Source organism: Pan troglodytes, chromosome 8 (genome assembly GCF_028858775.2).
Source record: "Pan troglodytes isolate AG18354 chromosome 8, NHGRI_mPanTro3-v2.0_pri, whole genome shotgun sequence".
NCBI lineage: Eukaryota > Metazoa > Chordata > Mammalia > Primates > Hominidae > Pan > Pan troglodytes.
In genome coordinates, this window is record NC_072406.2 from 51,497,342 (window position 1) to 51,521,387 (window position 24,046).

Consider the following 24,046-nt stretch of genomic DNA (forward strand, 5'->3'; position numbering starts at 1 on the left):
CGTCAAGAGTCTGAGCCAGGTGAGGTCTGGTCAGGACCCCCACAGGGCTGGGAGTTAGGGCAGGGGCAGAACAAACCTTGGAGGGGAAGATGTGTGCATAGTGGGCCTGGAGGGTGGCTGTGGCCTAGTGGACAGGAAGAAGCAGTGGGCCTGGAAGAGCTGCATGATCAGGGCCGGCACTGGTCCAGGGCGCGTGCAGTGAAGAGGACAGTGCCTTCTCGGTCTCCGGTTCCCTGAGCCTGTCCTCGGCTTCTCCACCTGTACAGGCAAAGGGGAAGCTGTCCCCATCACACATGGCACACTTGGGGATGTTGGGCTTTGGGCTGCAGCTGGAGCATCTTCTCATCTTGCATTTGGGCATGGTGGGGTCCTCCAGTGTGGGATCCATGTCCGTGGGGTTCCCTCTGCCCCGACCCCGAAAGCCCAGTCAGTTTCTCCAGGCTTTGGCCCCCGGGTGGCTCAGCCCAGCTCCTGCCTAGGAAAGCCTTAGTGTTGGGAGGGACCCTGATGACTGAGGAGCCTGGTAGCTCCAGGTCGCCCACACTTTCAGGTCTCTTGCACCAGAAGGTGGCAGGATCCATTGGGAGGAAACAGGTCGCCTTGGAAGGCGTCCCTGGGCCCCCATCCCCAGGGATAGGGGCCGTAGGGGGCCCGCTCTGCTGCCTTGACCAGACTCCTGGGCTTTAAAGGCTCCTGGGCCCAGTAAGAAGGAGGTGGGTGCCAAGGTTGAGGAGGAAGCATCCGAGTATGTGTAGGAGGACAGGGTGGGACCATAGACTTTGCCAAAAGCTGCAGGTGGATCGGGGGACCCTGGGGGCTCAGGATCCAGCAAGGGGCAGCAGGAGTAAAGGAGGAAGGAATGACAGGTGCAAATACCTTCCCACCAAAGCCCTTGTTGCTCTCTGGCTCCTCCCCAGAGTTGTCCCCACTCTGTCGGTCACTCACTCCTTGAACTTGAGATCGGTGTCAGTGGTGCTAAAGCCATCATCAGCAATGACATCATCACCCCCCTCCTCCTCATGGATGACCGTGTGCGCCTCATCACTCGCTATGTCCTCACTGGCCATGTGCTGGGAATGAGCAGCTCAGATGGGCAGCAGCAGGGCTGCCCACTGGTCACCTCCCTCACCAGGGGCTGCAAAGTCGCCTGGAGCTCCATACTGAGTAGAAGGCTTTGGGCCAGAGTATGATGCAGTGCCAGACACTACCTGTGTCAGTTCCTGTAGTGCCTGATGGTCTATTTCCCTGCCATCCAGGCTGTGTACCCCCCTGTGGGAGAAGGCTTGGGCCAGGCTGAGCCAGGTTCCCTGACTGTGTGCAGCCGTTCTGCCCCACAGAAGCTGCTCCTTGGTATCCGAGCTCTGGAGTGTTTGGGCTGCAACTGACAGGAGTTCAGAGGACACCCCAGGGGCAGTGGCAGTGCCCGTCTCTGATATGCTCCGCTCCCACGAGCCCTTGTTACACTCCTGCTAGCCCCTGGCTTGTGGGCTTGGCCTCTGAGCTGGACTTCTTTCGGTCCTTGTTGCAAGTGGGCCACCTTCACCTGGAAGGCCGGGTCGTGGTATTTCTGTGTCTCATTGGGCCCCAGGGTGTACCACCGCTCGCTCAGCATCTGGCTGACGGTCCGGTTATCCTGGTTGGGGTGACCCTGGTGCGTCCTGCCAGGGCCTGGTGCCGCTTGCTGAAGATCGTGACTACCACTCATGGGCCACTGGATGTGGTCCTTGTCCCATTTGTTGGGGCTGCGTCCATCCTTCTCAGAAGATGAGTCCTGTTCCTTGCGCAGGGCACTGAGGGACTGGGCCTGACATCATCTGAGTGGTAGAGGCAACTGGGTGTCAGGAGACATGATGGAGAGGAAAGCATCATCATGGTCATTCTCTGTCTCACTGTACAGCAGGGACTCCCCTGAGGGGCCCAGGGCTCCTCCTCCATGGTGGGAGGTGAGCTTTTACCAGGTTCCACCACCCCCAAAATGTGTGGGGTTGCGGGCCCTGGGCTTTCAGGGCAGGTGGCTCCAGGGAGCCGCCCAGGGTCAACACTCCCCGTCCCACCTGGTGGACGCTCATGAGCAACAGCTGCCAACTTGGCAGGTTGTTTTCTCTGGTTGGAGGCCACTGAGTGACTGGCAGGTTGCTGGGCCTCGTGTGGCTGCAGGGAGGGGTCAGGAATGGGATGGAGTACCAGGGGAACACGGCCACAGAGTGACCTTCCACATTCCTCCACACGAACATGCTGAGGCCACGGGAGGCCTCACTGAACGCAGGCCTGGGGGCCGAGTACTTGGTCCGGGCAGGGGGTTCCTGGCAGGGGCTCACACCTCCTCGCCCCCTCCTCAGCCAAGGTGGCTTGGGTCCAGAGAAGATGGAGTTGGAGAGGAGCAGAAGGCCAGGCCTCAAGTTTTGTTTTTTTGTTTTGTTTTGTTTTTTGTTTTTGAAATGTAGTTTGACTCTTTTCACCCAGGCTGGAGTGCAGTGGCACGATCTCAGTGGCCTTCATACCTGGCTAATTTTTTGTATTTTTACTGGAGGTGGGGTTTTGCCATGTTGGCCAGGCTGGTCTTGACCTCCCGTCCTCAGGTGATCCACCCACCTCGGCCTCCCAAAATGGGATTACATGCATGAGCCACCGCTCTCAACTTCATTCATTTTTACTTGAAAAACTCCGTTAAGCATTTTTTTAAGGTAGACCTAGTGGTCCTGAATGCCCTCAGCTTTGTTTGTCGAGGAAACACATTAGTTCTTCTTTCTTTCTGAAGGACAGCTTTGTCAGACATAGTATTAGTTGCTGGCAGTTTTTTTCTTTCAGCACTTTGAATGTATTATTCGATTCTGTCCTGACCTGCAAAGTTTCTTTAACTTTTGACTATTTGATTATATTGTGACTTGGTGAGTATCTATTTGGTTTGAACCTCTTTAGGAATCTTTAAGCTTCATGGATTTAGATGTCTAAATATTTCCCATGATTTAGGCAGTTTTCAGCCATTCTTTAAATAAGCTTTCTTTTCCTTTATCTACTTTTCTTCTCAAACTCCCATAACCTGACAATGGTTTGCCTAATGGTGTCTTGTTGGCTTTCTTTTCTCTGTCTTTTTTTTTCTTTTTTCTTTTTTTGAGACAGAGTCGTGCTCTGTCACCCAGGCTGGAGTGCAATGTGTGGTCTTGGCTCACATTGCACTCCAACCTCCGCCTCCTGGGTTCAAGCGATTCTCCTGCCTCAGCCTCCCAAGTAGCTGGGACTACAGGTGTGTGCCACCACACCTGGCTAATTTTTGTATTTTTAGTAGAGATGGGGTTTTGTCATGTTGGCCAGGCTGGTCTTGAACTCCTGACCTCTTAATCTGCCTGTCTTGGCCTCCCAAAGTGTTGGGATTACAGGCTTGAGCCACCACGCCCAGCCTTCTTTTCTCTTTTTCATTTTTTTCTTTGTCCTCTGACTGGATAATTTCAGAAGATCTATATTCAAGTTTACAGATTCTCTCTCCTGTTGAAGTTTACTATTGTGTTATATCACCCAGTCTGGTCTTGAACTCCTGGGCTCAAGCGATCCTCCCACCTTGGCCTCCCAAAGTGCTGAGTTTACAAGCATGAGCCACTGCATCCAGTCAGTCCCAGCACTTTGGGAAGCTGAGGTGGGAGGATCACTTGAGCTCAGGAGTTTGAGACCAGCCTGGGCAACATACTGAGAACTTGTCTCTATATTTAAAAAAAAAAAAAGTCTTTGGAGGCCAAAGCGGGAGGATCACCTGAGGTCAGGAGTTCGAGACCAGCGTGGCCAACATGGCAAAACCCCATCTCTACTAAAAATACAAAAATTAGCCAGGTGTGGTGGCACACGCCTGTAGTGGTGGTGCATGCCTGTAGTCCCAGCTACTCAAGAGGCTGAGGCAGGAGAATCACTTGAACTGGGAGATGGAGGTTGCAGTGAGCTGAGATCGCACCAGTGCACTCCAGCCTGGGCAACAGAGTGAGACTCCATCTTATAAAAGGAAAAAAGAAAGAAAAGAAAAATTCCATATCTGAATGTTTACTCCTGAGTTTTTGAGATTGCTATTAAGATTGTGCTCTACTGTGATGATTTGGGTTTGTTTGATAATCAGAAAAAAGCATATTCTTTTGGGTGTTCAGCCACACTGCTTTGGTGTCACAACTGCACATTGGTTTCACAGCTGCAGGACAAGTTTGAGCATCTTAAAATTATTCAACAGGAGGAGATAAGGAAGCTCGAGGAAGAGAAAAAACAACTGGAAGGAGAAATCATAGATTTTTATAAAATGAAAACTGCCTCTGAAGCACTGCAGACTCAGCTGAGCACTGATACAAAGAAAGACAAACATTGTAAGAAGCAATAGTTTCTCTTACTATTCTGAGAGCCTTATCATTCTACATCCCATCTTCCTGTGAGATTGTCTTTGTAGCATTTAACTCTAATTGCAGTTCTCATTTTAAAAATTGGCTTGCTTATTGTATATTTTCCCCAACTAAAGCGTGAACTCCTAGCAGGGCGTGGTGGCTCATGCCTGTAATCTCAGCACTGTGGGAGGCCAAGGTGGGTCGACTACCTGAGGTTAGGAGTTCGAGACCAGCCTGACCAACATGATGAAACGCTGTCTCTACTAAAAATACAAAAATTAGCTAGGCGTGGTGGCTGGGACCTGTAATCCCAGCTACTTGGGAGGCTGAGGAGGAGAATCACTTGAACCCTGGAGGTGGAGGTTGCAGTGAGCAGAGATCTCACCATTACACTCCAGCCTGGGTGACAAGAGCAAAACTCCATCTCAAAAAAAAAAAAAAAAAAAAAAAAGGGTGAACTTGAAGGCAGGTCCTGTGTCCATCTTTTCAGATTCTGTATCCCAGCACTTAGGACATAGACAAACACGAAGATGACAATCAATATTTGCCAAAATGAAAAAACAAAAGAAATATGTAACATCATGTAAAAGAAGCTGGTTAGGTGGAGAAATTTCTTTACCATAGTCTTGCTTGTGGATCCAGTAGTGACTTTTACATTTTATATCTAAATAGAAGCTGGAGGCTTTGTTGGGGACTCATAGGCATAAAATATTATGTTATTTATTATAGAGTTAAATGCTACAAAGACAAATCTAATTAATAGGCCTATTTTCCTTTTTAAATTCTACTCATAATTTCTTCATAGTTTTTATGATAAAAGGTTGGATTTTGATTAGAACTCCCATGCTTTTGTGTCAGAATTAAAATGGTATTAGAATAAATAATTCAAAAGCTAGAGAAAGAGTACAATGAGAAGCCATGAGTTGCATTTGAATTATAATATTATGTCTTACAGATTTGGGGTATATGCTAAAGTTACCAAAGTTGTAGAAAATAAGGCCGGGCATTGTGGCTCACATCTGTAATTCCAGCACTTTGGGAGGCTGAGGTGGGCGGATCATTTGAGGTCAGGAGTTCGAGACCAGCCTGGCCAACATGGTGAAACTGCGTCTGTACTAATAGTACAAAAATTAGCCAGGCGTGATGGTGTGCACCTGTAGTCCTTGCTACTCAGAAAGCTGAGGCAGGAGAATCGCTTGTACCCAGGAGGCAGAGGTTGCAGTGAGCAGAGATTGTGCCACTGCACTCCAGCCTGGGTGAGAGAGTGCTATGAGTCACCACACCTGGTATGAGCCACCGTGCCTGGCCCACAATGACTTTTACACAAGTTGTTAAATCATCTTACAGATTTTATAATTTGGGGGAAGAAAAGTTTTACTAAATGGTCTTTTAATGGAAACTCTACAAGAACCAGAATCTTTGCTTTGTTCACTTATGTATCCATTCCTAGGCCTAGAAAAATGTCTGACACATAGCGGCAATTATTCATTGAATAAATGGACCCAGCGATAGTACATTACCTATGCTATATGCATACATTAAAGATGTAGATTATTGACTTTCAAAAGATAATTAATGTAACTTCTTACTGCTTCTGAACATGTTTGTGAGTTATATTGCTGAGGGACCTTTATCTTCTCATTCTTTCATCTTAACCCAGTGTTATAAAATTGAAATCACCAATATTATTCCATATCTAAAATTAATATCTACCTTGTAAAAATTATCACTCTGCTGCATTTGAGAATAGACTTTTTAGGTAATAATGATGCAATCCATAGGGTTTTTGGGGGGCACGGAGGGATTCATGCTAACAGAACATTTTATTTTCTATTTTCCCAGAGCTGTAAAACATGAAATTAGGGTAGTATATGGCATATTTTTACTCTTTGTATAATTTTTTCTAAAAAAAAATTAGTGTTTGTTCCCTATATAACTTTTAACTTTATAGGTAAATATTTGTCTCTTTCAGCTCCAGTTTTATGTGAAATAGAGTTTTCAGATTTATGTAGCATGGAAAGTTTTAATACGTCAGAGTTACTGATTTTTGCCAATCATTTTCTCAATTATTTCTTTTTTATCTTTAGTTAATTTTTTTGTAGTGACACATTTTGTTTCTAGTCTCATTTCCTTTTGTTTATATTCTATGTATATTTCGTTTTTGGTTACTATGAGAATTACATATAACATCCTAGAGTTATAACATTTTAATTTGAATTTATTTCAACTTAAGTTCAATCACATACCAAAATTCTACTGCTATATATATAGCTCTACTCTTTTTATGTTGTTGATGTAACAAATTATATCTTTATTCATTGTATACCAGCTAACAGATTTACAATTACATTTTATGCATTTGCCTTTTAAATTATGTAGAAAATAAAAAGCAGAGTTACAAACCAAAATTACAATAGGACTGTTTTTATATTTGTTTATGTATTTACCTTTACCAGAGAGCTTTGTATATTCATACAGCTTGCTTATTTACTTATATAGTTATTGCCTAGAGTTCATTTATTTCAACCTGAAGGACTTAACACTTCTTGAATGGCAAATTCAGGGATAATTGGATTTTTTTCAGTTTAAAAAAAAAATCCAGAAATGTCTTAATTTCTTCCTCATTTTTGAAGGATAAGTTTTCCAGCTATAGATTTCTCAATTGACAGGTTTCTTCATTATTTTAAATATATAATCCACTGCCTACTGGCCTTCAAGGTTTCTGCCGAGAAATCAGCTGCTAATGTTATCTGGATCCCTATCTGTGAGAGTTGCTCTTCTCTCTGAGTTTTCAACATTCTCCCATTATCTTTTGTTTGTTTGTTTTGAGACAAATAATTGTACATATTCATGGGATACAGAGTGATATTTTGATACATGTATACAATGTCCAATGATCAAATAAGGATAATTAGCATATCCATCACCTCAAATATTTGTCATTTATTTGTATTGTGAACAGTCAACATTCTTTCTTCTAGTTTTTTAAATTTATAAACATTTAAATTTTATTACAGAAATTTAAATTTTTTGATTCTGAAAAAGTCATATATGTATGCAACATCTTTTTATCATTTATTTATATATTTATGCATCTTTCCTTTTAGTTTTGACAGAGATTTTCTATTTTATCATTATTTCAAAAGAACTCTTACCTGTATTTATTTATCAATTATATTTCCCTTGTTTTTTCCTAGTATATTAATTTATTTACTTATCTTCTAAAAATCCTCCATATAATCTGTTTATTTTGTTTCCTTTCTATAATTTCTTCAATGATTAGTTCTGTTCTATTTTCCATTAAAATATTTAAATCTTGTATGAATTTTTGTCAGATTAGAAATTTAGGGCATTTCTTAATTTCTCTATATTCTAGTTTTGACTTTTTTTTTTCTGACCTAAGAGGTATTTAGAGCACATTTTAGATTTTTTATTTTGACTAATCATTTAAAATGTATACTAATCTTCAATTTAAATAAAAAACTGGTCTATAGTGACAAAAATTACAAATGAGCCTAACAAATTATCAGCTGTGTTTATATGTATAGGCATGCACAGATTTTAGTAAATATGTACATAGTATATTGGTGAGCTTATTTTTATCATTCTTAACTCATTGTGTAGTCTAAACATTGGGGAAAAAATAAAATACAATAATCAGATGGTGTGAATAAGAAAATTGTTCTACTGTTTGTAAACCAAGCAACTGTTTTAACTGCTCCCCTCTTCCTGATTGACTTCTAAAAGGGATTAATCCATATTGGGTCCTATCATATATGTCACGGTATAACATCTCCAGCTATAAAATGGAAATTTGAGAATAACTTTGCTGCTACTCAGATACATTTTATTTCAAAAACATACACTAAGGTGTTGCTGTTGGATCTTTCCAAAAACATATTCACACAGAACTTTCAATCACACTGAGCCATATTTGAACAATCTTTCAAGGTCAGCTCTGGCATAAGCTAACATTATACCATTTAACTCAGAAATTTCTTTAGTATTTGATTAATGGGTTTATGTTTGATATGTAGTGTAATTTTCTAATGCTAAATCAAGTGGTAATTTTGTTAGTCAAGTTGATTTAGTGGCTTGGGAAGAAAGCTTTTAATGTTCCCCTAATTTTTCTTACCTTTGACATAATCCTTCACATGTCTTATTTTGCTTAGTGATTTTTCTTTTTTTTTTTTTTTTTGAGACAGGGTCTTACTCTACCACCCAGGCATGAGTGCAGTGGTGCGATCACAGCTCATTGCAGCCTTGACCTCCCAGACTCAAGCTATTCTTCCACCTCAGCCTCCCAAGTAGCTGGTACTACAGGCACATGCCACCAAACTTGGCTAATTTTTGTATTTTTTGTAGAGACAGAGTTTTGCCAAATTCTCAGGCTGGTCTGGAATTTCTGGGCTCAAGTAATCCTGCCTTGGCCTCCCAACATGCTGATATTACAGACATAAGCCACAGTACCTGGCCAGTTTTCTTTTTTAAAATATCTATTGGTTATTAATTTGAAGCCTTCCTTTTCATAGCTGTGCTCCTTAATTGGGAGCAAACATGAATGGAACACAACTTAGCCAATTTTCTATATACGATCTTTGCCATCCTAATTTAAAGGAATATTAATTCTTTCTTTTCTTCTTTCATTCCACAAACCTGTATTGACTACATCTAAGTTCTAAATGGTGCACTGGATGTTGAAAAAATTGATGATGAGCAAGAACAAAATTCCTCCTTTCAGGAGACTTACAGTTAAATATGGGAAATATAATTTTTTAAAATATAAAAGTGCAATTGTGTTACATGCTGTACGAAGTACATGTTGACATGTGAGCATATAATAAATGGGCTAGAGGCCAGAGGATTGCCAAAGAGAATGGGCCTCCTGCTGAGACGAAAAGTTGAGCAGGGATTAGTTGGCGAAAGTGGAGGGACGATCCTTTCTAGGCAGGAGGAAGAACATGTACAGAATCTCTGAGGTGTGATGCAACAAAGTGTATATAAAAAACTGAAGAAAGGTCTAATGTGGCTTAAATACAGAAGCTAGTAGGAGAGGAGTTGAAAAGAGACTGGAGAAGTAGAAAGTGTCTGCATTCTGCAGGAACTTATATTGTATAAAAAGAATTTCTCTTTATTCTAAGTGCAATGTGAAACCAATGAAGTGCTTTAAACAGGTGATGTGATTTGATTGAATTTATTACTTCACTTAACAAATATTCATTACATGCCCACTGTTTGTCAGATATTGCTGTAGCCCCTGGTGATACAGTAGGGAATAAAACAGGCAAAAATGCCTGTCCTCTTGCAGCTTATAATGGACTGCAATGTTTAATATGTCAGAGGAGGTCCATGGAGGAGTGACTTCTAAGCAAGAATCTGAAAAAAATGAGGATATCTAAGGAGGGAACAAATGGTTCAAAAGCCCTATAATTGCAAGCAGGCATGATGAAGCAATTGTAGTTGTCGTGACTCTCAACACCGTGGAACTCAAAGGAGATGGAAAGATTCTTTCTCTCTATCATATATTTTCTCTCTTTCTGTCTATATATATAGAATATGAGACATTTCCCTAATTATTATGTGTAATTACAATTACATATATATATGTATGTAATATATAAACATATATATGTAATTGTAATTACACATAATGATTAGGGAAATGTCTCATATTCTTCTACTCAGAAATAAGCAATATAGCAATTACTGTTTTTTACATTTTACAGTTACAGTTTCAGAGAAAGTTTGATATTTATCAAAAATTTTTCAATGTATGAACTTTTTCATTTGACAAACCATAATTGTACATATTCTTGGGATACAGAGTGATATTTCTTTACATGTATAGAATGTGTAGTGATCAAATCAGGGTAATTTCCACTAATTTAAAATGCCACCTTTATGTTATTGTAATTTATATATATACTATATATATATATACACACACACATATATATATACATGTCCACATACAGTGTGTGTGTGCACATGTACACACATGCATATGTGTATATAATGCCCAGTATAAGCAATGTGCACAAATAAAATTAGCTAACAGAGATAGTATAGAGTGAGAGGAGAGGCAGATTAATCTTTGAGGAAAAGCACAATTTTATGGCTGAATGGAGAAAGCTGAGGTGGTTTCTAAGATGGAGAATAAAACGAAAAATATAAGTACATTGTTTGACTGAATTCAAGAAAGAAGGGTAAAAGAGAAGAAAGTAGTGGTCTTATCATTAAATGCCACAGAGAGGTAAAGATAAAAACAACATATTGTTTTGGGTTTAGTAATTTAAGGGTTACCAAATTCCGTTTTGGAGGAGGAACAGATTCCATGTCCACTAGAATGGAATGAACAAGAAATGGAGGAGGAAAATCGGTAGTTTTTCAAAAGTTTTCAAAACTATGAAAAGAAGAAATGAAATGGTACTTGGAAGAGATTGTTGAAATGGGAGAGACTATGGTGGCTTGTTTAGAAGCAGTTGAGATAGATCCAATTGAGATAGAGATATTGATTATATAAACAAAAGAATGACAAATTAATAGTGTAATGGATAACTTGACTTTGGCAAATATTGTGAATTTTTGTGAAAGTACAACTAAAAGGCAATGTCACTCCAATAATCACCAGAGTAATCAATTTGCTTATTGTTGTCCCTTTAAATATAGTTCTCTGGTATCAACTAACATGTTTTTAACTAAGGATGCTTCTTAAAGAAAAGGGAAAAGACCTCTTTCTTTCTTTCAGTCTTCAATGATTCACTGCTTCATCTCGCTCCACCAAAGATAAATGAAATCTACATCTCTTATACATTAACAATGCATGACAATTTATAAATAGCTAAATTTTTGGAGCTAACTTTAAGTACCTGAATGGAATTTAATCAACCCACTAATCTCCTTCTCACTTCTCAGTTATTTATCAAGTTTATGTCAAGGGACAAGGAAAAATTATCCAAACATTGTTTAAAACAATCATCATTAATTAGTAACACTTATCCAGGGGGGTTTTTAACCTTTCCCCCACTCAAGGATTATTCTAATGTCAGAGTAGAATAAAAAATAAGTGCAGCGATTCTGACTCTTCCAAGCTTAACATTTCTCACAAGTCAATTAGCTTTGTACTGGGAGGAGGGTGTGAAGGGCTGCTTGCGGTAGTTGTGTAGCAGCAGCACAATGGCCGCAGACAAGGAAAACAGTTTCTAGGAATTCCTCGTATATAATTTTATATTTTTGACAAGATTAATGATGCATGCTCCCTTCCTCTCTATTTCTTTTTTTGGAATTCTGTTGGTATGTAGTTACTATATTTTATTAAAGGAAATTAGTCTTATCTTTTATTATATTTTATTAAAGAAAATTATTATATTATTCCTTTATATTTTTATTACAGGAATTTATTATTATTATTATTATTAAAGGAAATTAGCCTTATCTCTTATTATATTTTTTATGACCTTCAAAGTAGTGTCTCTGCTTAAAAGTGTACCCTGGCCGGGCGTGGTGGCTCACACCTGTAATTCCAGCACTTTGGGAGGCCGAGGCGGGTGGATCACGAGGTCAGGAGATCGAGACCATCCTGGCTAACACGGTGAAACCCCGTCTGTACTAAAAATACAAAAAATTAGCAGGTCATAGTGGCGGGCGCCTGTAGTCCCAGCTACTCAGGAGGCTGAGGCAGGAGAATGGCGTGAACCCGGGAGACGGAGCTTGCAGTGAGCTGAGATCGCACCGCTGCACTCCAGCCTCGGCGACAGAGCAAGACTCCGTCTTAAAAAAAAAAAAAAAAAAATGTGTACCCTGAAGCACACATCAAGCCACATGTAGAGTTCATAAATTCTGGCCAAATGGTCATACCTCAAACCTAATCAGCACTTAGGCTCTTTACTTGCACTGACAAATATGAACGCTGGGGAATTTGGAAATGATATATAATATATAATATTATATATATAATAGATATATAATATATATAAAATAGATATATAATATTATATATAATAGATATATAATATTATATATATAAAAGATATATAATATATAACTTTCCATGTGATTTTCCTCTTAATTTTTTTTCTAGCTGATCCGTATGAATTCCTCTTAAGAAAAATAAAGCATCCAGGATTCAACGAAAAACTGACTATCACCTTGTTAATCATTCAGAAACATGTTGCAGACTTAAGCCATTTTTGATATAGATACTGAAACAATTACTTGCTAAGAGCAAACTTGAAGATATGGATAAGGCCCTGAGTCATCTTCCTGAGCTGAATGATAGTTAAGCTGAATGTACGTATAAAATATGATTTTCTAACCACTTGCTCGCCAACAAGGAAAACTTTTAAGTAGAGCAGAACCTGAATAGACAAGACATTTCTTTCTTTTGGTAGAAAATGATTTACCATCACTGTCTAGTTAATTGTAGACTAGGTAATTTTAACTTTGTGATTTATTGCCGGAGACATTTTCTTCTGTACTGTAAAGTGTGTGTCAAAAAAAAAATAGCGATTTTGGAGGATTAGGGGACTTTGATAAATTGCCTGCAATTCTGGCAGTATGAACTGCATATTAATTTTCTCTTTCAAGAACATTTTTATTTTTTAATTCCTTACAAAAACTACCTAAACTTTGGAACAGCTCTCAATTGCCTGTATTCTTTTTTTTCTTATTATGGTACTCTTCTAGAGATTTGGCTTGCATCTATGAATAAGCCAGGACATCTTCAGAAATTGTCTGATTAAAAACACCACCAATGGAGTTTCATTAAATTTGTATTGCTCTGACTAGTGAAACACACACATCTATGTTGCTTAGGATATTTTACTGCAGTTTGAGTTGTAATAATAGCTCTGTTTATGATCCGTCAGTCACTTGAATCTTCTCTAAGGCTTTGCATGTTAGAAGTTAATTTGCTTTCTTACAGGGCCACATTCTATCTTGTAACTAAACAACTGAATTTTATGTCTTAGCGTAGATGGTTTATTACTTTCTGGTTTTTCTTTAGTAAGAATCCTATAAAAACACTAGTATTTTTCTCTGAGTTTAAAATTCAACACATGCCTACTGATATGGTTAGGCTTTGTATCCCCACCTGAATCTCATCTTGAATTGTAATCCCCATAGCCCCCATAATCCCCACATGTCAAGGGAGAGACCAGGTGGAGGTAATCCCCTGTGCTGTTCTTGTGATAGTGAGTTCTCACGAGATTTGATGGTTTTATAAGGGATTCTTTCCCCTTTGCTCGGCACTTCTTCATGCTGCCTTGCGAAGAAGCTGCCTTGCTTCCCCTTTGTCTTCCGCCATGATTGTAGATTTCCTGAGGCCTCCCAAGCTGTACTGAACTGTGAGCCAATTAAACTTCTTTCCTTTATAAATTACCCAGTTTTGGGCAGTTCTTTATAGCAGTATGAAAACAGACAAATACACCTACTATGTAAAACTTAAAATACAAAAAAACAAAACATTATCTCACTAACATAGGAACTAATATTTTGGTGTACTTTGTTTAGTGTTTTATATTAAAAATATGTACATATATATTTATATATAATTAAGAACATTTATGTACAATCGTGCATACATCATGTACATACATCTACTTAAGAAAATAGCTATGTAATATACCATTACTCAACTAGATTATAATTTTTTCTCCATTTCTTTATTGTATGTTATTTATCATTTTCTACTTTTTTGTTTTCTCATTTTTATTGCATAATATTTAATTATGCAAAAAATACATTAAATACATAGAAAATATATAATGTAGCTATAAGAATAAAGAACAATGGTAAAACAAATGCTAATACCCACTACCTGACTTAAAGAATATGATACTATTTTTTTCCAATTGAAATCCCCTCAACTACTCAGAATTACTGCTATCCGTTTTATCCTTTCATTATTTTTCTTCTAGTTTTCTCACATGTGAATCTATTTCTAAATACATTTCTTTATTTTGCAAGCTTTTGTACTCCATATAAATGTAACCATATTGTATATATTCTTCTTCAGCTTCTTACTTTTTCACTAAACAATATGTTTTGCTGATACTTACATTCATATGTACAATAATAGTTGATTTATTTTAATGGCTATATATTATTCCATTGTTAGAATACACCAGGATTTATTTTTACTTATTTTTTTGCTGGAAAATTAGGTGTCTTTTTTATTTTTTGATATAACAAACAATGTTGTAATCATTTTGTATTTACTTCCTAGTCCACTCCTGTAAGTTTCTCTTGAGTACATACTAGCAATGAAGATGCTGAGTCACTGCATATACATACTCACAACTTTATTCTATAACGTAATATTCTATAAAGTAGCTGTATCAGTTTATACTTTAACCAGTAATGGACAAGATTTTCTGTTACTTCCCATCTTTGTTAATTATTACTTTTAGACTCTAACTTTTATCAGGCTCATGGATGTAAAAAGCATCTCAGGGTGGTTTTAATTTGCATTTATCTGCTCATCTATGAAGATGAGCTTCTTTTCATATAATTATGAGTCATTATTTTTGTTTTGCCTTCTTTTGTTTATGCATTTTGCTTGTTCTATGTCTTATTTTTCCTGTTGATTTTTGGGAGTTCATATGTATTCTAAATGTATATTTATTCACTCATATATATGTTGCAAGTATTACAGTTTGTCATCCAAATAGAGAAGCTTTATATTTTGATGTAGTCATATGTTCACTTTTCCTCCTTAATGTTTGTTTTTCTTGGTTCTATGACCTACCAAAAGTAACAAAAATTCTCATTTATTTTTAATCTAAATGTTTTAAGTATTTTCCTGGAATTCACCTTGAATTGATTTCTATTGGAGATAGGTATCCAATCTAATTTGCCTCATATGGATAACCACTTGTTCTATTACTGCTGTAACAAATTTCTACAAACTAAGTGACCTAAAATAACACAAACTTATCATCTTACAGTGTACACAAGTCAGAAACCAGGCATGAATTTTAGTGAACTAAAATCAAGTTGTCGACAGGCAAGTTTCTTTATGGCGGCTAGGGTAGAATCCATATCCTGGCCTTTTCTATCTTCTAGAGAACATCAGCATTCCTTTTCTCGTTGCCTCTCCTCTCTCTTTTTAAAGCTGGCAATGTCACATTTCTCTGACCATTCTTTCATTGTCACATCTCTCTCTGGACTCAGCTAAGAAAGGTTCTCCATTTTTAAGAACTCATGTGATTAGACTGGGCCCATCTGGATAACCCAGGAAGATCTCTCCATCTCGGTTTGCATCCTTAATCACATCTGATAAGCCTTTATTGCATTCAGTGTAACATATTCACAGGTTCCAGGGTTAGGCATGGGCATCTTTGAGGGCCATTATTCTCCCAGCACATTATTTGCCTAGCATCTTTCATTACATTGTCCATCTATTTACTTACTGATTTCTAATGACATCCAAATCAGTTACAACATTTTATGTAAGCATTGTTTTTATTTTTATGTTATTCCACTAGTCTATTTTTCTACTCATGAATTATGGTACATGAGTTTATTTTTGCAACTTTAAGCTCAATAACATGTTTTAAGATTTCCTCAACTTTCTTTTTCCACTTCTTCAGAAGTTGACTCTTTTGGCCCTTTGGTCTTCTATACACATTTTAGAAATGCTTTGTTGAGGACTAAGAGGAGTGCTAAGATTTTGATAGGAATTTCATTGAATTTTGAGTATATTGCCATACTACAATGGTTAGTGTTTTATACATGAAAATAATATATCCCTTCCTTTTTTCCTAGTATCATGAGATGTTTGTTAGGCATGCATGAATATTGAGTTGTATCAAATGTGTTTTTCTGCATTATTATGGTGGCGATGTGATTTAGCTCCTTTAATTAGTTAATATAATGAATTACATTTGTAGATTGCTCTAACTATTGAAACAAGCTTGAATTTCTGGAATAAGCCCAATGTGATATTTATTCAACAAATATTCATTGAGTATACCTAGTATGTAACATGCTTTAAGAATACACCAGTGAACCAAACAGAAATATCTGACATTACAGAACTTAACATTCCAGTATTTGGAGACAGACGATAAAAAAGTGAACTTGTATATTTACAGTTTGTCAAGGAATGATAAATGAAGACTCTTAAAGTAGATGGGGAATTGGGAGTGAAGTCTGTAATTTAAATAGGGTGGGCAGGAAAGCTTCACAGAGAATGGGACATTTAAGAATAGACTTGAAGGACAGGCAAGAGCAATCTCTATGTTTATATCGGAGAAAAGGTTCCAGGCAGATGCAGTAACAATGGCAAATATCCTGAAGTAGGATCATGCTGGAGTTCTTGTGGAGCAGCAAGGAGGCTAGTGTGACTGCCACAGAATCACCCAAGGGAAGATGAGAAGATCAGACCAGACCAGCATTTGGGCATCTAATGGGAAAATTTTCTCAAGCCATCATAAAGATTTCACTTTTACTATAAATACTATGAGAAACCATGGGATGTTTTACAGTAAGAAAGGTGGCATAATATGTTACATGTGTTAAACAAACTCTGTAGCTTCTGAGTTGAAATAGATTGTAGGGGCTCATGGCAGAAGCAGAGGGAACATTTAGGAGGCTACTGTAAAGAATATCATGAAAAGAACAAACAATGCTATGTAACATGCTTAAATGGACTGAAGAAGATGTATAAAATCAAAATGATGTTACCTTCACACCTTGAATCAGTACAATAAACCCCCCTCCCCAATCACAAAAGAAAAACTAAACACAAAAACCAGGCTTTGGTTGCTCAGACAATTTTACAGGTGAGTTCTAGCAAACATGCAAAGAACGTTTAATTGCACTGTTACAGAAATTCTTCTGGAGACAAGAAAATAAGACACATCACTCAACTAATTTCATGATAACAATGTCAATGTATAATAACAGAAAAAGTGGATCTCCAAAGAAATACATTTATTTGGAAATAAACAAGGATTATAATCTGAGATATTTGTGCTATGATCAATCATAGGTGCATCCCAAGAGGTTGAGGTAAGGAAAATATTTAAAGACAAAAAGAAGTCTATGCAAGCTCTTTTGAAACAAATATCATTGGTCACAGGGCCTGATGCAGGGGCTGGTGTTAACTTACTGGCAGAAACAGCCATTGCTAGGCAAGTGTTCCTGTGAGGGTGGCTTATCTGAAATGCTGCAGTCTTGAGGAATTTTTTATGATAGGTCCTATTATAGAGACACCTACAGGATGAGCTGGACAAACAGAATGTGCTGGGTGGGCAGAAATTTCTTGTGAGTTTATAGAAAGTCCTTGTGATAGTGCTTATTGTGGACACACACACAAGATCCCCTTTTTCATGACCCGGCTCCACTTTGCTTTGGGTCTGATGTAAGTGACTTTGCCTTGTCATTGGCAACTTTCACTGTAGTATAATCTGCACATTAAAGTTACCTAACAATAGTACAAAGAAAGAAAATTAAAGGTATATCTCTTTCAAAAATATAAACCCCAAAATTGTTAGGAAATTGTAGTGAGTATAAAAGATAATTCATTATAATTGACATCTCAAGCTTCACGGAGTTCTGACCTTTGCTACACTCTCATCCACAATCTTTTTCTCCTAGTAAATGGCAGCTCCTTCTGTTAAGTTGCTGAGGCTTCTTATTGCTTTTTTCTCCAAATAACAGTCAGAACTGAACAACTGTAATCATCCTAGTCCATACAATTGTTATATTTTCATTTAAAGAAGATCAATGTGTGATTCTTTTTTAATATATTTCTGGACAATTCTTTATATTTTAATAGTAGTCAGAATTTGATCAGCAAAACAGAAGACATCCTATGTATTATAATGATAAAAGTTTAATATTAATTAGGGCCTTATGTTATTATTGGAAGAGCTTGGTGAATAGATATTAGAAAAGCCGCTAGACAAAATCAGAAGAGGTCTGTTTTATATCAGAGATCTTAGCCTGACAGTCTAGAGTGTGGGCACAGAACCCAAGCTTATAGGAATTTCTGAAAGGTCTGTAAATCTTATCCAGATGGACAGTGGGAGCTCATAAAGAATTCTGCAAGCCATCACATCTGTCAAACCTGCTATGTCTAATCCGTAAGCCTGCTTTATGTGAAGACCTCCTCTTCACTCCTCACTTCGAGCTCTCATGAGTTTCCTTCATAGGCAAACCAAAACCTGGAACAATGTGCCTGAAGACTTCGGGTGACACAGTACCCAGACTTAAATAGGAGGGGAGCCATGGTGGAAGTGGCCATCCAGCACAATTTTCTTGGTCTTTACTCATAGTTTTGATTCATTAAAAAAATTAACCACATTAAAATATGTGTTTCATAATCTACATCTAATAATACAAATATTTGAAGTCTTTTCAAGTTTGAATATGCTACCCATGTTGCTGCTGCCTCCATTTTGTGTGTGTGATTTTTGTGTGTGTGTATTAGAAGCTCATGACATTTGAAACCTGCTCTTATGAGCTTGCTTTGATGATTTGTTTGTCCAGAGAGGATTTTTTTTCCTACCTGGCATTTTGGACTGCTATCAACCTGAGACCACTTTGAATTAAATTCTCAACTTGCAAATTTGGAAGCCACACAGATTGTGTGAGTTCAGGCTGAAACCTGTTTGAGAGCTGGATTCTGGCTATAAACTCTACAGGGAACATTTTCTCTCTCCACTCAGAGCTGAGACCATAGGGAAATTTATTTGCTAGCTCTCTTTGCAGGTTTATTTTATTTATTTTTTTAATTTCTAGTACACGTGCTCACTGAAGGTGTAATACTTATGTGAGAATCTCAAAATCAGTTGTGTTCTTTGTATGACCCTGGTTTTGTTTCCTCCTGCTCTCTTACTTTCAGTGTGTCTCAATATGTCTGCTGATGCTATGGTCATCTTAAATTTCGACTGAGGGTGGATCTTCTTCCCAGCTCACTCACATGGTTCTTAGCTAGATTCAGTTTCTCTCCATTTGTAGGACTGAGGACCTCAGTTCTTCACTTAGGGTTGGCTACAAGCAATCATCAATTTATTCTAACAGGACTTACACTGGGCCACTGACAGCATGCCAGTTGGCTTCATTCAAATGAGAGGGCAAGAGAAAGAGAGAGAGGGAGAGGGCACAAGATGAAATTCACAGTATCTTATAATCTAATCTCAGAAGTGGCATCTCATTTCTTTTGTTCTATTCTATTCAATAGAAACAAGTACCGGGGACCAGCTTATACTATAGGAAAGAGATTATATAAGGGTATAAATACCAAGAGGTAGAGATCATCAAGAGCCATTCTGGTAGCAGCCACAATATCTTATCCAGAATATTTCTTATTCAGGCCTTCAAATGTGCTGTCTTTTCTGATCTAATGGAAATGAACCTTCCTTCCATACAATTTCTTCTCCTAAATTGTACTCTGGCTCTCTTATCACATACAAATGTCTATGTTAGGTATTTGTGTCTGTCTTGATTCTTGGTAGGCTTCTAAACTCTGTAAATGTTGGACTGTGATGTAGACATCATTTCATTGCACACTCTGTAACCACCAAACCTTAGCAGCTTATTCAGTAAGCACATACTTGGCTCTTAATGAGTATTGCTTAAATTGATGAATTGAATTAGTATTTTATCTTCTCTGTTGCTTAGCTAAGCAGAAGAATTTTTCATTTTTTTAATTTAGTGACTGGTTCTATTAAAAGTTACCTTTGTCTATATCATTTTGTTATACTAAAGCACAAATGTATAAGGTCAAAAAACATTCTCAAGATTTTGTTTAAACCACAGCCCTCAGTTGTGTATATTTATCTCTTGTTTTCATATGCAAGATTTCTCCTGAAATGGGCAACAATTACAAGAATTTTTTCCCTCTTCTGAATGAAGAAAATTAATATTTAATTCACAAGTTTAGAAGAGTGAACCTGAAAAATCACAGGGCTAGGTGGGTTATGAGGCCTACTGGTACATGATAGTGTTGAATGTGGATTAGAATGAACTCCGTGAGTAGAATCTCAGACCATAGGCAAACATTTACTTGTTTTAGAATAAGCACATTTGAGTCTGCAATAAGTATTACTATTTTTAAGTTGAAAATGTAATTGGTTTCTAATAATAACCATATTGGCTAGCATTATTTCAATCGTGTTTAATGTTTTCCAATGTCATTTCATGTCAGATATCTCTCTTGATTCTTAGTAACAATTTGTACAAGACAGCAAATGCTATTGTCCAAGTTTTCTAAAGAAGAATCTGAAGTGAAATGACATCAAGAGACCTATCAAGACCTGTATCCAGGAAAAGGTAAATCTGAGCTGAAATTGTATCCCTTGTAAATTACCTACATGACATACCAGATAGTGTTCATGATCCATTTAGTACTCTGTTCTAAAAATGAGACAATATCCATTTATTCACTTGTTCATTTATTTAGTGTTTGTTCAGCCCTTACTGCATATTCCAGGCACTATTCTGACTGTGGCAGGAGTGAACAAACAGGCATGGTTCTTACTTGCATGTAATTACAGTCTTATAGTGAAAACAAGTGTTAAACAACAAAATCTCCCAATTATTTTAAAATTATAAACTTGATTCAATACTATGTGGCCATATAATTGTTCCTAATTTGGTTGGAGAAGGGAGGCAGTTAGGGAAGCCTTCCCTGAGTTAGTGCCATTTAACCTGAATTATGATAGATGATAAGTAATTTGTCAGGGGAAAAATACTCCAGGAATAAAGAACAGGTACAAAGGTCAGGTTCTGGGAAGAGCTTGTCTTGGTCCAGGAACTAAAAAATGTTAGAGTGGCTGGATCTGGGAAGGAGACAAAAAGCTATTAAATGAGGCAGCAGGCTTCAGCAGGTGCCACATTGCTCAGGGCCTTGTAGGCCATGCTAAGGATTTGGGATGTTAATGTCAGTACAAACAATTGAGTCATAAGCAGAAAGTAAAAGCATGATTCCATCAAATGTTTTTCTCTAAACAGTAATTTTATAAATACAGGTTAAATGTGTGTTGTCCCAGCTACTCAGGAGGTCCCAGCTACTCAGTATTCCTTTTCAACAAATATTAGGTGCCTACTATTAGCCAGGTACAGCCCTTAGCTACTTTGAATGAAGCATATATTACAAACTGGCAGAATTTCTTAAACAAAGAATCTAAAGATTGTTTATACACCATAATCTCGGTATTTTATAAATTTCTTGAAATTATTTTTATTTACACTGCTTTGCAGAATTTTAACTGGCTTTGAAATAAACAATGACAATAGTCCTCCATGTTACTAGTTTCAAATTTTCCCAATACCTACTAAGACATTACTTAATCCACAGATTTATTGTCAATAGTTTGTATCAAATTGTGATAACATATTTGAAATTAATATTTCAAATTAAAGCAAAATCACAAATTTATACTTTATATTATGAATGAGATTCACAAAAGGAGCATGATAATATATTCTGTTGTCATTGCATACAAAATAATAACATGTAGAGTATGAATCAATAATTTTTCAAATACAAAGTTTTTACAATTAAGAATACAAAGAAATCATAATTAGGAATACTTCTACAATATTAACACATAATAGTGGTAACACTTGCAAAATGATGGTGGTGGTTTTTGTTTTGGTTTTTTTCCCCCGACAGAGACTTGCTCTTGTTGCCCAGGCTGGAGTGCAATGGCGTGATTTTGGCTCACTGTAAACTCCACCTTCTGGGTTCAAGCGATTCTCCTGCCTCAGCCTCCCTAGTAGCTGGTATTACAGGTGCCTGCCACCACACTCAGCTAATTTTTGTATTTTCAGTAGAAGTGGGGGTTTCACCATGTTGGCCAGCCTGGTCCCGAACTCCTGACCTTAGGTGATCCACCAGCATCGGCCTCCCAAAGTGCTGGGATTACAGGTGTGAGCCACTGCGTCCAGCCAGTGGTGGGTCTCATATCTCAATGTGGACTTTTACTAACTCCCGATGCCTCAGTTTCCTCATCAGTTGAAAAGAATGAATGAAAGATATGTGTTTTTCATATTACTAGGTAGATGAGAAGGAGATTTTAATTTTCTTTTTTTTAACTTTTATTTTAAGTTTAGGGGCATTTGTTACATAGGTAAACTGGTGTCACAGGGGGTTATTGTACAGATTATTTCATCACCCAGGTATTAAACCTAGTACCCAATAGTTATCTTTTCTGCTTCTCTTCCTTTTCTCACCCTCCACCCTCAAGTAGACCGCAGTGTCTGTTTTATTCTTTGTGTTCATTAGTTCTCATCATTTAGCTCCCACTTATAACTGAGAGTATGCTGTATTTGGTTTTCTGTTCCTGCATTAGTTTGCTAAGGATAATAGAAGGTCCATCCATATTCCAGCAAAAGACATGATATCATTTTTTAATGGTGGCATAGTATTCCATGGTGTATATGTACCACATTTTCTTTATCCAATCTGTCATTGATGGGCATTTAGGTTGATCCTGTACTTTTGCTATTGTGAACAGTGCTGCAATGAACATTTGTATGCATGTGTCTTTATGGTAGAATGGTTTATATTCATCTGGGTATATACCCAGTAGTGGGATTACTGGGTCGAATGGTAGCTCTGCTTTTAGCTCTTTGAGGAATCACTATTCTTTGCACAATGATTGAACTGATTTGCACATCCACCAACAGTGTATAAGCATTCCCTTTTCTCCATAGCCTCACTAGCATCTGTTATTTTTTGACTTTTTAATGATAGCCATTCTGACTGGTGTGAGATGGTATCTCATTATGGTTTTGATTTGCATTTCTCTAATGATCAGTGGTGTTGAACTTTTTTTTTGTATGTTTGTTGGCTGCATGCATGTATTCTTTTGAAAAGTGTCTGTTCATTCCCTTTGCCCAATTTTAATGGGGTTGATTGTTTTTATTTTGTAAATTTCTTTACATTCGAAATGTTTTTATTATTAAGTTGAGCTGCCTCATTCTTAGTATGGTTTTTCACTTTAAAAAGCATAAGGGTGGACATGGTGGCATATGCTAGTAATCCCAACTACTGGGGAGACTAATACAGGAGGATTGCTTGAGCCCAGGAGTTCAAGGCTATAATGTGCTATGATCATGACGGTGAACAACCACTGTACAGCAGCCTGGGCAGAGTGACATAGTGAAACCACATCTCTAAAAAAAGAGAAAATGTAATTTAAATCTTTAAATACATATGTATATGTGTGTATATATGTATATATATTGCATATATTAAAAATGGTTTGTAGTTTCCATTCACAGCACATAGTAAAATGTCTTAACCTCCTCCCTCCTCCCTATGTGTGTTTTTCTAAGTGTGTGTCTTTTTTACCTTAATTTTTCTCTTAGTGTCTCATAGTCTTCCTAGGTCTCCCTCTTTCTTCTGTCTTTCACACACCCACACACACACACACACACACACGCATACACACATGTACCTTGAAAAATAGCTTTTCTTTTTCTTAAAACTTCCCAAAGCTTTCATAAAATTAGCCCTCAGGCACTCTTACGTATCTCATCCACTCTTCTTCCTCTCTCCCCTTCCTGAAGCCATTTGTAACTTACTCTATTACACTAGGAAGGGGAAGCAAATATTCATATTATTTTCTTGTTATATCCTTAGCATTACTAGACCTTTGTGGTTTCTATGGATGAGGGACATAATATTTATTGATTTATTCTAAACTTCAGTCACTCATAATATACCCTTTTATTCC

General features: G+C 37.6%; 1 pseudogene; it reads right to left on the reverse strand.

The window, feature by feature from the left end:
- Positions 1-287: 287 nt before the first annotated feature.
- On the reverse strand, positions 288-2,776 carry LOC112207720 (protein capicua homolog; annotated as a pseudogene).
- Positions 2,777-24,046: the final 21,270 nt, after the last annotated feature.